The sequence below is a fragment of the Macrosteles quadrilineatus genome, unplaced genomic scaffold, assembly GCF_028750875.1.
Source record: "Macrosteles quadrilineatus isolate MER2022 unplaced genomic scaffold, UCM_ALF_1.0 Scaffold_7__1_contigs__length_78375512, whole genome shotgun sequence".
Taxonomy (NCBI): Eukaryota; Metazoa; Arthropoda; class Insecta; order Hemiptera; family Cicadellidae; genus Macrosteles; species Macrosteles quadrilineatus.
Window position 1 is genome coordinate 24,735,555 of NW_026542600.1, and position 17,362 is coordinate 24,752,916.

Here is a 17,362-nt window from a genome sequence, read left to right on the forward strand (position 1 = left end):
TTACTGTGAATTTAAAATACAGGTAATTTATATCAAACTATTTTAAATTGAACATGTTCGGGGAGCTTAAAGTATCAAAGTATTAAAATAGACGGACATGCCCACCCGCGGGGAAGGGAAAGGCATCGATGTATAAAACTCTACAATTATATACATTAGGGGAGTTATTATTCATCGATGGGGAAAGGTAGCGCATCACCGCGACTCACCGACACCTCGATCTCCACTCTGACTGACTACCCCAGGTTCGGCGGTCCCACACGTCACACAGAATGATGACACCTCATGTCAGCAAAACAATCAGGCCATGCATTCCATGCCACGATCCAAACAACCGAACGTGATGTAGCAATCGATGTACTCAATACTTTGTGACAATCAACGAAACCCCAAATAAATTGCAGGACAATGCTGGCTAGCGGAGTTGTGACACGATTGCCAATATTACCGGAAAAACCCAATTCTGTGCTTTGGGCTGTTATCCATAATAACACTAAAAATACGGTCAACAACTGCCTGACCGTCACACTTTTATTTTACTCAAATCACAAGTAACGTCAGCCAATGTTCCGTTGGGCTTGAACATTACATTCAGATTATAACAGCTAGGGAGCCTACTTGCTAGAAGCTCGCATATCCCGCCTCCGTGACTGTCAGCTAGTAAAGTGATGACTTGACGTTGCTGAGGCAGCGTTATCGCGCTTTGGTCTAGCCGTGTGTCGACCGATTCAATAACTCCCACTTTCAAATTCACCATTAAAGGAACCTCCTCCTTACTTACATTTACCACCTTCACTATACATTGATTTTTACGAACCTTAGTCAACGTTCTAGCAAAATACACCCCTTGTTCCGGCAAACTGATGGGCTCAATTACAATTTCACTCCCATCAGGATACTCATCCACACTACTTCCGAACTTAGTTAACTTAAGTTGAACAACTTTTTCGGAACGAGCTGGTACGGCAATGTCCTTTACGTTATATACAAAAGCTTCCTGATAGTTATCCTCAGATTGTTCCACTATCCTAACCAAAGGGGGAGATTTAGAAGGTTTCTCGTCCTTCCACCTCACGCAACCTATGGGAGTTGGGAACGCTTTCTCCTTTTAAAAGCCGATTTAGCCAAATCTTCTTGCCAAATAAATCCAGTGTCCCCTTACCAATGTCGATATTTCTATTCCCCCCTTTTAACATATCACACCCAATGACGGCTAGATATCCCTTAGGCAAGCTGCAGACAACAAAATCGCCCCTTACTGTGACCCCAGGTTTCAGTATCATCGTCAGCTTTTGGTGACCATACATCCTTGATTCCCGACCAGAAATGCATCTCAGCATCACTTCAGGTTTCCTAACGGGAAGAGATGAAACACCGTGCTTAATCAGCGACACTTGCACACCTGTGTCTATCAAAACTTTACCTTCAAGATTAGGCCTACCAATCTGACCTATAGCTACTAATTCTTTAGTTAGCATTTTTACTTCCGGAATTACCCGGACCTGTTTTTCTACATTTAAACAGTATCTTGCCTGATTATTATTTCCGCTCAACGGGACCCCGCACCGGCGATTGTGCTGGTCCCGATGTCGTTTCCCGAACTCCTAGAGCTACGCAGGTGCAGACTGGTTACGGGGACAGTCAAGTTGATGATGACCTTTCTGCTTGCAAATCCAGCAAGACGTTTTGACCTGTACCAGCAATCTTGAGACCAAAGCATTTTACTGCAATGTCTGCATGGTTGTCAGGGTTTTGTCCCATTAGATCTTTTAGATGTGGAAAGAAACTTCTCTTCTCATCTTTTGAGTCACGGATATTTGAGTTTTTGAATTTAGAATCACGATTCGTGTCAAAAAGTTTAACTCGGTTATGAGTCGCATCACGTGAATCGTGCCGACTTCTATACTGATCCCTGGAGCGAGGTCGACGGTCAGTCCTGTCATAATTCCGTCCGTATGATGAGCTGCGGTCCTTTCTAGGATAGTCTCGATGATAACTACCACCATCCCTATCTCTTGAGAAGTCTCTGTTGTAGTCTGAACTCCTAGAGTGTGATCTACCACGAGAACGATTATTATCTAATTTAAACTGGTTAACTGATTTGACAGTAAATCTATTTTTGAATTTAGTTCATCTACAGGTTTATGTGTTTGTGTCGCGGGCAACTCTACACCTAGCCTGTGGCGCAAAAGTAAGGCAGAGGTCTCATACTTTGTCACATTAGCAAATAACTTATCCCTAGTAAAGATGTCACATCGCAATCTGTTGCAGAATTGTAAAGTTTGACCCCTTCAAGATGTGACCTCAAACTCTTGACTCTGAAGAGAGCACAGTTGAATAGTGTCTGACGTGTACTGAACAGTACTCTCCCCTAGCATCTGAACTCGAGAGTTCAACTGCATTTCCAAAAGTTCTGTGTTCGTCTCTAACGCAAAAGTATTCAAAAGGTGTTGCTTAGCTACGGCCCATGTTAAATTCTCCCCTTGTTCACGTTAGGGTTCTCATAAACCAATTGCGCCGTGTCGCTTAGGTAAAAACTTAATAATTGTAATTTACGTTCGTCATTCCAAGCGTTAGCTAGTGAAACTCGCTAATAATGCGCCAAAAAGTTCATTTGCATTTTCAGTTGGCTTACCGCCAAATGTCTGGGGGGTAAAGCACGGTATTTTCTCTGCCATAATTACGTTTCCCGGACCGGGTTGATAGGCACCCTGTATTGTTAAACCTATATCCACATAAGTAGCTGGTTCAGCTACTTCCTCATAAATGTTCTCAGTTGAGTAGTTTTTAATGAGTTCATGAACGATAATATCTTGTTTTTTGTATATGGTTACTTCTTCATAAAGACTATTTAATTGTCTCGGAGCACTCTGGGTAAAAGGTTCACCCTTATATAAATTAATTTTAAGTAGCCTTAGATAAGACCTAACATATTCTAAATCAGCCTCAGGTAAAGTGGAATATCCATTTTTTTATATATTTCTATAACTCCTTCTTTATTTAAAGATTTTAATTCACTGAATGAAATCTTATCCATCTAATTGGTACACACATACTACCTAAACAAATATAACCATATACAACAGATATATAAACAGTTCTCTTTTTACCTCAAACAATCTTATACACAGGTCTAATTAAGTCCTATGAAACCCTGTTACACAGGTAGGTTTAAAAAAAACTGTTCTATTTAAACACAATCTACATAATTACAATTCTACGAAGTTTTCCTTATTTTTTTAATAATCTGATTAATTAATTCCAATAATAAATAACAGTCATAAGTACAATTAACAATAAATCAAACAATTAATTATTGAGTAAAAACTCAATCCTGACAGCCTCGACCAGTTGTAACGGTTATATTTTTTAAATGGTATTTGTAGTTATAGTTTATATTGTGGGGGGGGGGGTTGTGCTCGCTGTGCAGTGACCACAAAGAGAGGTACATGAGATTCGTTTAAACAAGATTATTTTTTATTCACAACCCAAACATTTAAACAAGTATGGAGATATGGATAATAGAATAGAAATATTATAACAAATAAGGACAACTACTCAAGGAGAAAATATGATTTTCAATCAAATATAAGTTTTTATGTTATATATCTCAAATAAAGAGGCAATAGAAATTGGTAAATATATATATTGTTTCAAATAACTCCAAGTATATAAAAGTATGAATTCTATAAGTATGAATGCATTCAGTTTCTGTATTAGTATTTCAAAACTATCTGTGCTCTCTAACTATAAAGTCCAAAATATTAAACCAGGATAACGGCCTTACCTTGGCCAGCCGGCGCTGGTTCCTAGGGTAGAGTGTGTTTCTCGTCAAACTCTACTACCGATGGTGTTTTACAATTTTGCTACAAAGAGAGAGGGTAGGCCATGATCAGCAATTTGTTGTATATTGAACTTACTTAATGCAAGAAGCAGCACAAAACTGCTTACACTCAGCAACCTACTTTACACAACCAACTGCTGTAACTGATACTTCTACAAGTGTTTGATTGATTGAAAATCATTTACAATATGAATTTTTAAATTTATTATCAAATTACATTCTTCCCCAAAAATTAATGTCGTCCTACAATCACACTCCTATATGCTAGCGGTATGGGATAACCCTAATTACATGTTATTTTTATAGTATGGGAGAAAATAGAAAAATGTGCAGAGTACATACTTTTGGTCAAGTTTTTAACTACGCGTTAAGCCTAAGTAAATATCATGTTTTAGTCTTTAAACGTAGTTAATCTGGTTTTAGATAAAATAAAATATATTTTAAGAATTATAAATGTAGAATTTAGTTATGCTTGTATAAATATACCAAACTGTTTTGTTTGGATAGATTTTATGCCATTAAACATTTGCCTAAAAATGTTTTACATTATCTACATTTCAAATATTAACCTTGGAACCCACACCCAAGTTTCTTTGTGGTAAAAAAGAGTAGAAATGTGTCTAATTAAGAAGGGTATTGCAATACCTAGAACCCTTTAAGCTTATGATTGTAATATAGTATCCTTAATTAATGTAATTGGGGAGCGAGCTGGCGTAGTGGTTAGAGCGCGGGACTTCAGTCCCTGAGGTCCCGGGTTCGATCCCCGCCAAGTCACCAATGGATTTTATCTAAGTGATAATGCCGCAACCCCTAGGTCTAGCCTGGAGTAATGTGAAAAACAATCCCATTTTACCCATTGTTTTCTGTGTCTTTGAACTCTTACCTAACTGATCTCTTATTTCCATATTGAAACTGTTAACTCTCTCATTTACACTTTGTGAATTTTTTACATTTATCTCATCATCTTTGTACAATGGCATCTACAAATAGTGATTTTAAAATTGAAACCTATACACGACTCACATCTTTCATTAAAACTCGTCTCAACGAAATAAGAAACATCGTAGATCAACATGTTGAACAAGAAGAAACATTAACAGTTGTGCAACACGAAGCCTTAAAGACTCTCATGCAAGAAACCCAGAAGAAGAAAGAAGACTTTGATTCTTATTTTTATCGAATTGTTAGTACATCACGTGAAGATGATTTGAACATTGAAACTTTAGCTGAAGATGAAGACCAAATCAGTGAACTATTCATCCACATCACCAGCTACATTAAAGTGCTGCTTTCAAAAATTGGTTCTAACCCTTATTTGGCCAAGGTTAATTGCAGTTCAGCTCAACCTCATAAAACTACTGCAGTGCATGTAATCAACCCGAACTCATTAAGTTCAGCTCAACCTCAGAGAACAACTGCAATGAATGTAACCAACTCAAACTCATCAAGTCCAGCTCAACCTCCGAGAACAACTGCAATGAATGTAACCAAACCAAATCCATCCAGTGAGTTTCAAACCAAAGACATCCAGCTTAAACAACCTGAAACAAAACTCATCACAATAAAGAGGTCGGTGGCAAACACTATGCCTAAGTTCGCAAATCCGAAAATTAGAAATACCACAGTGACAGTAACAAAACCTCAACCGACAGATACAACAGTGACCTCAACTACCTTGACAAGTGACAGTGCTATTATTCATCCAACCAACACTGCTGTCATCCCAAGTGACCATGCTGTTATAAACCCTACTGATAATGCCCCCCATCCTACTGACCGGGTTGCTATCCAAAAGACAGACAGTGCTGCCGTTAACCCAACCCACAGTGCAACTACTACAGTAAAGACAGTCAAGTGGTTATATCTTCCAATGCAGCTCTGACCAATAGCTACTCTTCATTACAAACTACAGAAAAAGTACTCACCTTACAATCACAACTCGTTGAATTATTAAAACAAGAATTGTTTAAATTGAAGAAATGTGTTATGAACTCTAAAGACTTGTTGTTAACTTATATTCTTCAGTCTCATAATGAAACTCCAAAGGGTCTTCAAAACTCTGATGATCATAATTTCAACGTATTAGGACTTCAGTGGTCTCCAGCAAACGTTAAGTTGTATCCCCAGCAATGATGGCTTAGGTTGAAAAGCAGAAGTAGAAAAAAGCAACCAGCTGCTATAGCCAGCCTACGACAAACTGTGTTAATGTGTTTTATTCTAAACTAACTGTTGAAGTGAGGACACTTCAAGGCTGGGAGTATGTTCAGTTCTTTTATCTATAATTTTTATTTAGCCTGTTTAGAATTTTTAAATTACTAAAACAGCTGATGATTAAAAGATAATCCATTGTATTATATAAATAAACATCACTCCTTTCTGTTCTTCTTGTAAACATGACTTTTATATTTTCTCTCTTAATTTTTCATTAATTTACTCAAACACTCCACAGTTATTAATTCCAAAAATGTTCAGTACGCCTTAAAATAATCTTTACAGCAATGTGTTGTAACAATTTCTATTCAGAAACATTATAGGCCCCTAACTAAGGTTTAAATTTCACATTCATTGATGATTATCAATCAAAGCAATTGAATATAAGGACAAATACATGCTACAGTTTAGAAAATCTAAATCAAAATTGTTTTCTATTATTATGGATTTTACATAATAAATACCAAAATACCGAATCTTATAATACATTAAAGCGTGGTAATTGCGTAAATTTGTCAATGTTAAATGTACAGTCTCATTGAGTCCACAACCGTACAGTGATAATACATTGTGTACTTGACTCAAGTTACTAGCGATACATCATACAAACATACTTCTGAGTTTGGATACAATTTATATTAACCTGCAAAAAACTGCAATCGTTAAAAGTACCATTGTAATAGCATAGTTGCATTAGTTTATTGCTACTAACCTCAGCAATAAGTCAATTTTGGTTTTGTCCGCCACAAAAAGGTCAGGTTTTGCCTGGATTTCAATGAAATTTTCAGTGACGATGCAGCCTTCGTCTACTTTATCCTGAGGCAGACGTGGTGTTGCCATCAGCATGTGCACTCCTTTATTCACCGCAGCATTTGTTCTGAACTTAGTTCGTAAGCCTAGTTTCTGGACCTTCTTGAAGATGCTCTACAATAACATAATATATCAAAGAAAGGTTTGAAATAATAAATAATAATTACATTCTTAATAAATCACAACGTAATAGTTTATACAGGGCGAGTTTTAATTGTCCTCCCCCCTAAATCTTAGGTGAATTATATTTAAATTTCAAAACATTTTATTCATTGCCATTTGACGTCAAATAATCTTCTTCAAAAAGTTAAATACAGCTATGTTGTGAATATGCCTAAATTCAGGACAGCCTACTCTGCCAAAAAATAAACAGTCCACACATGGATTTGAACAATTCAGCGCCTTCGGTTAAACCTATATTGGTTTTAGTTACCTGTGTAAGGTGGAACCAGCGACCAACGTGCTTGGCCAGTAGAAATTCAGCTGCAATAGCACACTTTATTCCTTCCTCGTAGTCACGAATGACACGTGTTGGGGAGAAAGGCTGAATGTTTTTTAGAAGACGTATGACCAATTTATACAACCTTGTGGTCTTCTTTGTCATTAGACAGAAAGCCACGGGAAACGCCAAGAAAGATAATTACTTAGTAGTCCACCTATAATAAATAAGCAAACTGGAAAAAACTAGATTCAGGAAATTTGGTCATTAAGACGCTTGTTTCTAACATAAGAAAATTTAAAACTCAATAGTGTAGCATTTAACATATTTTGCTACCTTCTTGTATACAGGGTGAAGAAAATGAAATAGACCATTGTTTTTTAGCATCTTTACCATAGAGCTTAATTTTAATCTTTGAAACTATTTGCAATGGGGTTTTTACTATTGATCATCCATAATTTTATGTTATTTTATTCAAAATTTAATGTAAAACACGAAAATTACTTCACCCACTCTAATCTATTTTCAGGTAATTGGGAAATCGCTGTATTGTGTTTAAAAACATGGTTATGTTTGGAAAAATTTAAACGATATTTTGGAAAGCCAATCTTTAGACTTGGAAACTCGTATATGCATCATTACACGTCATTTACGATATTGTTTTTGCTATTAAACCCAATCAAATACAACCCAGCAAGACGCGGTCCCCCGGTACTGGCTTTTTATGAGATATTTCATTAGACAAATTACCCTACCCTACAGGGCCTAAAACCTAAAACTTAAAACATTCATTTAAAATTTATGGACGAAATATTTTATTATGTTTACATTACATGTGTCATGTGCTTACAAGTAATTATTCCACTACTCTTTTAAGGTTGTTCGTGATTCAGCGGTGTGCTTTAGGTACGTCCGATCTTAATACTCAATAACTTGAATGAAAGCCGACATTTGACTGAAGGCTCTCAGATTAAAACATTAAGGATAACGTAATTAGAATTGAGTTATATCTAAAACTATTATTGAATTGAGTTAGTTTTATATCTAAAAATGAATTTCATTTCCGAGAAATAACCAAATTTATGTATCTTGGTGGGGTAGCGGATTTTTATCCCCCTGGAATTTTACCCCCTGAACAAACGTGACGTCACAAACCAGGGGGTAAAATTCCGGCCGCGAACTGTTGAGTTTCGTGACATCAGCTCGATGGATTAAACGCGAAATTAAACATATATTTTCACGGTTGTGAATTTAATCAGAACACATCAAATTATAAAAACATAGAATGTATGGCCCGGATTTTTACTCCCGGAATTTTACCCCCCGGATTTTACCCCCGGATTTTAACCCCCGGAATTTCACCCAAACAGAAATAAGAAAATCAATCATTCAATTTCTAAAATGGGCCAGGGGGTAAAATTCCAGGGGGTAAAAATTTCGGGGGTAAAAATCAGGCCCGTACATCTTCAGTTGTCTAAACGCTAGTTATATGGACAGGGGGTAAAATTCCGGTTTTTATCGCTAAACTAATTAATCACGCTCTGACTTTTTTCATTAGACTTCCAAATCCGCGGGGGTAAAATTCCGGCTGCGAACAAACTTTTGGTCACTCAGGTTACTACGTCATAGTGACGTCAGCTTTGCCCAAGGGGTAAAATTCCAGGGGGATAAAATTCCGGCGACCCTATACAGTATCTTGAACTTAGGTAACTGATTCAAACGGGCAATATATCAATCTAAAGCTTTTATTTCTAGGAGTACTTTAAAACAAATACATATATAATAACAGGAATAAAAGTAAAGAGTTACGCATCGTAACTACAGTAGTTACATTACTAGTTACGAATAATTACAAGCCCTAACACAATGTTAATAATATTTTAATTATTTATTTATTATTCAGCAGCGTGCCGTAGGTACGTCCAGGTACGAAAAAATCATATTTATTTATGTTTTTGTCGTATAATAAAGTGGATGAATGAATGATGATTCTTGATGGCAAATCTGTGCTTGCATGGCTTGATTTTAAGACCAGAATTATGAAAAGTTTTCAAAACATGCAATTTTGTAACTCTTTGTATCACTTATGACCAATAAAACATGTCACGAGTTGAGGATATACATCTTAAAATACATTTATTAGAACAACGTATAAACAAATAGCCTAAAAGACAACTTTTAAAGTGAGTACTTTAACGGGCGAAGTAAGCGTCTTACCTTTTGGTAGTCTCTTCATTGAATATCCGGCTCAAGCTAGTTGATGTTTCGGTCTTGCAATGGTCCAATATCTTCCTTCAAAGAGCAATAACGGACGTAAACAGAGGACTAGGAGCACACGAGTGGACACCGTTGTGCGTAATACTACAGTTGTTCTCGTCAGGATTCATTAAAGTACCCGTACGTTTGCAGCTCTGCTGATGACAAATAAGCCACCAGCACGTTTTCCTTCTTTGTTTTATACGGTAAAAGAACGCCGAAACGTCAGAAAATTAAGTCCCGCCTTTCTTCTCATCCCACTCGAACACTTCGCCTTCATCGTTATCCATCTCCACAACAGTTACCGTAACAACAACTAAGAAACTGACTAGTTTCACTGAGTACGACTCTTCAACTGAGTGAGGACGAACAGCTCAATCCTTGATTATTTCATTGGTGACGGTGGTTGTGGAAGGGGTAGGTTCAAGGTTTACCAGGATACACTCATACCATTTTGGCGTGCACGATGAGTAATCAATCCTTACTAACTCCTGGCCCGCAAACGGTTACTCACATACCCTACTGGCGCATTCCCACCGTTCTGCACCTTTAATCATTATATCATAATGCAAACAAATATATTCTTCATGAGGATAACATTATTGGATTTATGTTGTTGAACTTTAAAAGCCACTGGGACTGAGTCATATAATAAATGTAACGAATAAATGTTTGCGAATCTACACACCCAGATGAACATATTGGTATATAATATGTGGGGTTAAACGTAAATAAAAAATGCCTTACTCTTCACAAAAATTTATTTAGCGTATTAATAATACAGATAGATATATTTCCCGTAATTCATTATTGTGATGGATACTAAAGGGAATGCAAGTGAATAGCCCTAGGATTGTAGGATATAAAATATATAAATAAATATATCTAACCGCAGTACAAAGAGAAACTAATTCCTAAAATTGAGTAGTAGACCCCATGGGAGGATAACCCAAATTTGACCTAGAACTTGGGCATTGACCTTGGGGTCAAGATAAGCGCGTTATCTATTTGGGTGTGACCTTGGGGTCAAGATAAGCTTGTTATTATGTTGTTGACTAATTAGGTGTGACCTTGGAGGTTAAGAGTGTGATGAAAGGTTTTTAGGAGTAGTCGGGAATCGAACCCGGGTCTCCAGCATGTGAGGCGGGAGTGTTAGCCATCGAGCTATGATGTCTGTTTGGAGAGCAAGAGTCTGAGGTGGTATAATAGAATAGTCATAGCCTAGTTTTGACTACCTGAGTTTTTGCTATCAGATTGCAGGACTGTAGGTACAATTTTTACCACTGAACAGCACACCTTAAACTAATTATACTTTAAGATGGTGGTTGTTTGGTGTTTCACTTTTTGTGTTTAGTACCAAGATGGCAGATGCCATGTTATTTCTGTTCCATAAAACTGGCTTAAACTAATATACATCTAAGATGCTATCGATGGTATAATAATAACAAAATATGTAGTGACAATTAGACAAATTTATTAATGTTTCTTTTCGACCATACAAACAGGAGAAGTTCCATCTTTATCGAAGATTATCTTGAGGTAGTAGCCCTCTGGTACAATTGTCTCCAGATCTGATTCATCAATGCCTCCGTGAACTTGTTAGGGAGGAAGATTGATGTTATTATATACTCCCTTTGGATGTTCAGGATGGTCGCCATCCTCCCGAAGCGTGCCGCCACCTTCTTCGCCCCTACGATGAGTGATGGAGGTTGTCCCTTTGGATGAACCGTCTCCGGAGAGCAGCAAGTCTTGCACTTAAAGATGACATTTTCTGTAACTTTAAACAATTCCTTAAGTATTTTATTATAATAATAGCAAAAAAAAACATTATTAGTTGCAGTAGTCGAGTTTTTTCTTTTAGTCAATTCATGCCTTTTATTCTACTACAATACCTACTTGTATATATTATGGAGTTTATTCCTGGAGTGGAGAATCCTGGATGGTATTGGTGGAGAAAGAGAGAGTGTCTTGGAGTGGTGAGTGTCTGCTGAGTGTCCGCTGAGTGTGATACCAATATGGTGTGCGGTAGGGATTTGATACTGCCCAGGCTCCCCCCACCACATCTGACTGTAAGGTCACTGAGCTAGTTGTTATGCAATAGCTGATTGTCTAACTGTCACTTAGTACTGAATTTTAATCAAATATACGTTGTTTTCCCAGGATAGTGGTTCTGCATACTCTTTACACTATGACACATATTTCACAAAATACGTGTCCACAGAAGCGTAACATGACTGTAGGTGTACGATCCAAAACACCCTACAGACGGGAGGGGAGCTATCTCGCCTGGGGGATTGGGGTGTTGGTTGGTGTTGGGGTGATACCTGGTTATATGTAGGGAACCCATGTCTTTCGGAAATCTCGGCTACCATCTCGCTGGATAGCCCTAAAGGAGAGGTTAAAATTTTGTAAAGGTCGTTTCATATAGTGGGTGCCAAAGCGCAACTCTCTTGTTCGGAACATTCTATAAAAAATAACATAACCTTTTACTCCCGCTAGGATTATCATCCACTCCAGCAGGACATCAATCACCTCTTCAGACTGCCATGGTGTTGAGAGTGGCGCATCACTCTGAAACAAAATCATGAAATTATTAGCTACAAATACAAATACATATAAGCTTAGCCTCATTGGAAAAACCTCAACGCTGCACTCTGGTGGGCAAAAATTGTACCTGCAGTGCTACAATCTAGTGGCAAATATTGTACCTGCAGTGCTGCAATCTGGTGGCTAAGACTCCTAGTGGCCAAAATCAGAACTACAAAATGATTTTCATCCTACATAACACTCTTAACCTCCTAGGTTACACCTAATTAGTGAACACCATGATAAGAAGCTTATCTTGACCCCAGGGTCAGCTTATCTTGGCCCCAATGAGTAGTGTAGTATACGGGGTCTATCCGAAGGTAAGACCCCCCGCAAAGCCATACCTTGTATTATTGTTTACAATCCTTGACCCCTGACCTCCAGTAATCAGCCGATAGCACTAATCAAACGTTTAACCCCAATTGACTCCAATTAAAAAACAATTAGATAAAAGATATCGCATTCCGGCGTTATCCGTTATCGGGGATTCCCCGACCTGCGGGTCACCGCGTCTGTTTACACGTCCGCCATTGTTGTTTACACTTCTTTATCTCCTTTTGCGCGCGCGATCAAGTCTGTCGATGTGTACTAACAGCTATTCGCGCTCTATCTGTCGGTAAAACAGTGAACTAGATGAAATACTAGATTTTTGTAATTTTTGTGATTTAAAAGTGTAGCAAAAAAGAAGTCATGCTGCCTCAATGGGATTTTTTTAGTTTCCCTATCACTCACTATTTACAAAGCTAAGATGTTACCACTGAGCCAGCATTACTTCTACAGACTGCCTTGTAGTTTATGTTATGTAGCCAACCTAATGCATTCAGTCTTAGTGCGGCCATCGATCTAGTACAATGTCTGGACCTTAATCAAGAACGGCCAAATTCATCTCTTGGCTCTTCAAATGCCAACAGAGCTAACCTTACTTTGGATTTTTCCAGACCACATCAACGCAATTATGAACGCATGACTTGAGATAGGAATCGTCAACAGAGTGGGTTCGTGTCATCATCTACTTGGACGAGTGGAGATGACAGGTGGTACAAAGCTCAATCTAGCGATGCTCAAACGTTGTTAATCGTCCAATCCAAGTTTCAAAAGTGACTAACAGCCAGAGTGATATAGTTGAAAACCAATTGAGGATTTTGTTTGGCTAGACAGAATTTTTGGTATAAAAGTCATGTTTCAAGCTTGTATATGGTTTCAGTCTACTTTGATATCTGATTTGTGTGGAAATGTCTATAGCAGTAAATATGGAATTTCATGAATAGTTTATTATAACAAATGATATGAAAATTCAATTCAAAAATGACCAATTGGAAACAAAAATTATCATTATTGTATACACACTAAATGGGAGAGAAAGCGTTTCGCTGGATGTTGACAAGTGGACAGAATTTAAGAAATCAATCAGTGATGTGGACCAAGAGTTTTACAAAAGATTCAATCACCAGCCAGCATCAATGGATGCCTCATTAGTCACATCTATAACTTCACCATCACCCCAGAAATCTTCTATTGATACTTTTAATGCGCGGAACGAGGATCTTGTAAAATCAGGATTCTACAGGACAAAATGTTATGAACAAGTAATATGAATATGTTGTGAGTGTGGTTGACAGTCGGGCAGTGAAAGATTATCATTACGATACTTGAACTTTCTTCATAAAGTATTAAATCCCAAGTGTAAAATGAGTGAATATGCTGAAGATGACTATATAAACTATTTTAACCACAAAAAGTCTATTGAAAATACTGAAAATATAATGACAGAAAAGTTTATTATATGGCCAAAATTATATCCGAGTATTGAAGATATGATTAAAACTGCATTCAGTTTCATGCATCAAGTGTGGTGTTGTCTTAGATCATTTGGGTCTTGATGACAAGCCTGCAGAAGAACACCAGAAGGTTTTCACCCAATTTTAAATTTGAATAATAAAATGTATAAAACCGATTATTTTTTTTTTAGTTATTCTCTTATACTCTTTAAGATGTTAATATCACTTATCAACTATAGCACAAAATTTGCTTTTTGCAATCCCACTGAAAAACCAAGAGTGGACCTGATATGGAGCTGAGTGGACCAGTGTCCACCCAGTGGACCAATCATCTTATTTAGATTGGCTAGTTTAAATGTCACACTTGTAATGATGGAGTTTTTTTTCTTAGACTAAATAAATGGGCTCTATATTAATGATGTACCTAACAGGAGTCAGAAATCATTTAGTGCAGGAAGTATATTAAAGAATAATACGTTTGTGGAAATGATGTGGCCACACTAGATCTGACTAGATTTGTAAAAGATATACTTATGAGCCGTTTACTACTATACTACTTCGGGTGGTTATTAAACTTGGTAAATAGTATAAAAATACAAAAATCTGTAGTAGTCTAATTCAAAACCATCTATATTTTTTTAACCACAAACTAAAGCAAGAGAAAGAAAGTTTATGTTTAATATGACGATAAACTTAAAGATGAGGAACCAGTTGATAGATATATTGTGTGACCTCAAACTGGTCGCTGTTTCATCTCTACACTTTCTAGTTAAAACGCAATACTATAGATGAAACAAACTTTCTTAGGCAATACTGAGTAATAGTTATTTGTATTTTAATCATTTTACATATATGGTTAATAATAGGGAGATATGGTAGTTGTTGTGAATCAAGATGTGACAGTTGTTGTGAAATAAAGAGTGCAGACCAATTTACAGGAACATTAAAAGGTAATAATTTCCAATTTATTGTGACAATCTTTAAAAGAATTTTATTCCTAGTAATGAATTAATAGATAATGGCAAACATAAAATGTAGAGAGTTTGAATTAATTGGCTAAGAAAAAAAATAATAGTTTAACCAATAAGCATGTTGAGTGTTCATTTTTGATCAACTTAATTTAATAAGCACATAGATGGTTTTAAAATACTCATAGTGATACTTAAACATATTATATAGACTAAATATTTGTTTAAAAACGCATTCTTATACGAGACTTTTGAATTGTTATTAACTAGGTGAAACCCGTTAATAATTAATCCCATTATCGATGGATGCTTTAAATGTTTACAATAATTCTTCTAACTACGACAAAAAGAGTAAAAATATCATTCATTTTTATTGATTTTTAAAAATTTGTAATTTAAGTTGAATTAACAAGATTTTACATGAGTGAAGCTGTATCATACTATACGTTTTCAAATAGGAAATTTAAAGACAATTATATTAATGTCCAAGATTTTAAATACCGTAGTATAAAAATACTATTTTTTGCAAACACTTATCACTGGAATATTTAGTGATATTCTAGTACTTAAAGAATAAGTTAATATAAAATTTAACACGGTATTCAAATACCTACCGATTTAGTTTAGTATGTACTACTGATTTCATTTGTAGTGCAGTAGGAATAATAGAAAATATACCTTAAGGTGGAACTAATTGCAACACAAATCATTCTTGCTGGGAATGGTGGGTATTATGCTTCTAATCAGAAAATTTAATACTAAAAAATATTTTGATAGTGGTTATAAGCACTATTTAGAAATGATTTCATTTGTAGTGCAGTAGGAATAATAGAAAATATACCTTAAGGTGGAACTAATTGCAACACAAATCATTCTTGCTGGGAATGGTGGGTATTATGCTTCTAATCAGAAAATTCAATACTAAAAAAATATTTTGATAGTGGTTATAAGCACTATTTAGAAATACAATCGTAGTATAAAAAATATCCTCGCCACAGCAAACCTACCGACTATGCAAATTTCCATTTGTCTGAATCGATTTTCAATTAAATCTACTTAGGCTAAATAACATCAGGTTTAACGAGTACCTAGTGTTTCTGCCTAAAGGAAACTAATAAAGTGTGTTTTTAGTAAAATATACCAAGTTTGTTCAAAATATATCAATAAAGAAGGACACTACAACATTCTATAATATTCTCCATGAGAATAATATGGGGATTTAAAATGTATATTTTTTAATTTTCTCTGTTACCAATAACCGTACGAAAACACTTTTATATACAAAATTATTTGTTTTTAAGCTCTTTAAAAAGATACACGGATAAATAGGAAAATTTTGTGTTTTGAGGGTCAAAAATTAGAAAACCCAATTTTTACCTCATAAAACCCCCCTTAAAACTCTGTTCCCATGGTCCGATTATTCTGGTTTGCAAACTTATTCAAGTTTATCCCACTTTACACCTTTAAACTAAGTTTAATCAAAATCAGACACAAACTACTCAAGTTATCGCTTTTACGAATACACATATAAATGAATTATATAAAAATTTTAATGAATGGTGTTTTAGGCCTCTGGAGACATCAAAACGAAAAAGTTAATTGTTCAACAAGGGCCTATGTTTTATCATGTCATCTACGGTAATAGCTACTTGTCTATTGGGAAATTCGCTAAAACGGAAAGCATATCCAGGATTGTCTAAGATGAAATATGTAGTGTAGCTTAATTTTAAGAATAACAACTCTACTGACTTTATTATTTGTAAAACAAAAACCATTCACCGATGTAGTTATTCTGTTTCAAAAATAGTATGCCAATTTGTAGGCCTTTAAATACTTTAATTCAAAACTAATAATACTTTGAATAGCAAACTCAATAACCAAAAGCAACTGAATATTTTTATTATGATGCTAAGTTGAAGATAAAGCAGAGCTAATCACATAAACTTGAACTGACCGCTGTCTTATCATTAGCCACTGCCACTTTTCTGACCAAACATGAAATTGAGTACTAATCAAGTGTTATTACTTGTCATGTTTGTGTTCAACCTCAAATCTTATGTGTGGTGAATCGTAGGAGAATATGACATTCGTAACGAAACATGGTCTAGTATAACTCAATTTCTAAGGGTATTGTAAGGTAACACACATTTTATACTAACATATATCTATATCCAAGAGCATTACAATTCTATTGAAAAATACATTACATTAAGTAACACATAAGTTTAACAAAACACTCACACAAAAGTAATATTTTACATCCTTTACTCTGAGGTATTCCTGAAACAAATCTTTCATCCACTACCACTGATTACTGTTTTAGATAAATTGATGCTAAAACAAACATTTAAAATGGTCATTTATGTAGCCTTCTGAGATCTTAAAACTATTTATATAAAACTAATAAACACTGGTGGTGGTGGTGTTGTAAATATTAACTTAAAACATGTTGTTTATTTAGAATCAACTT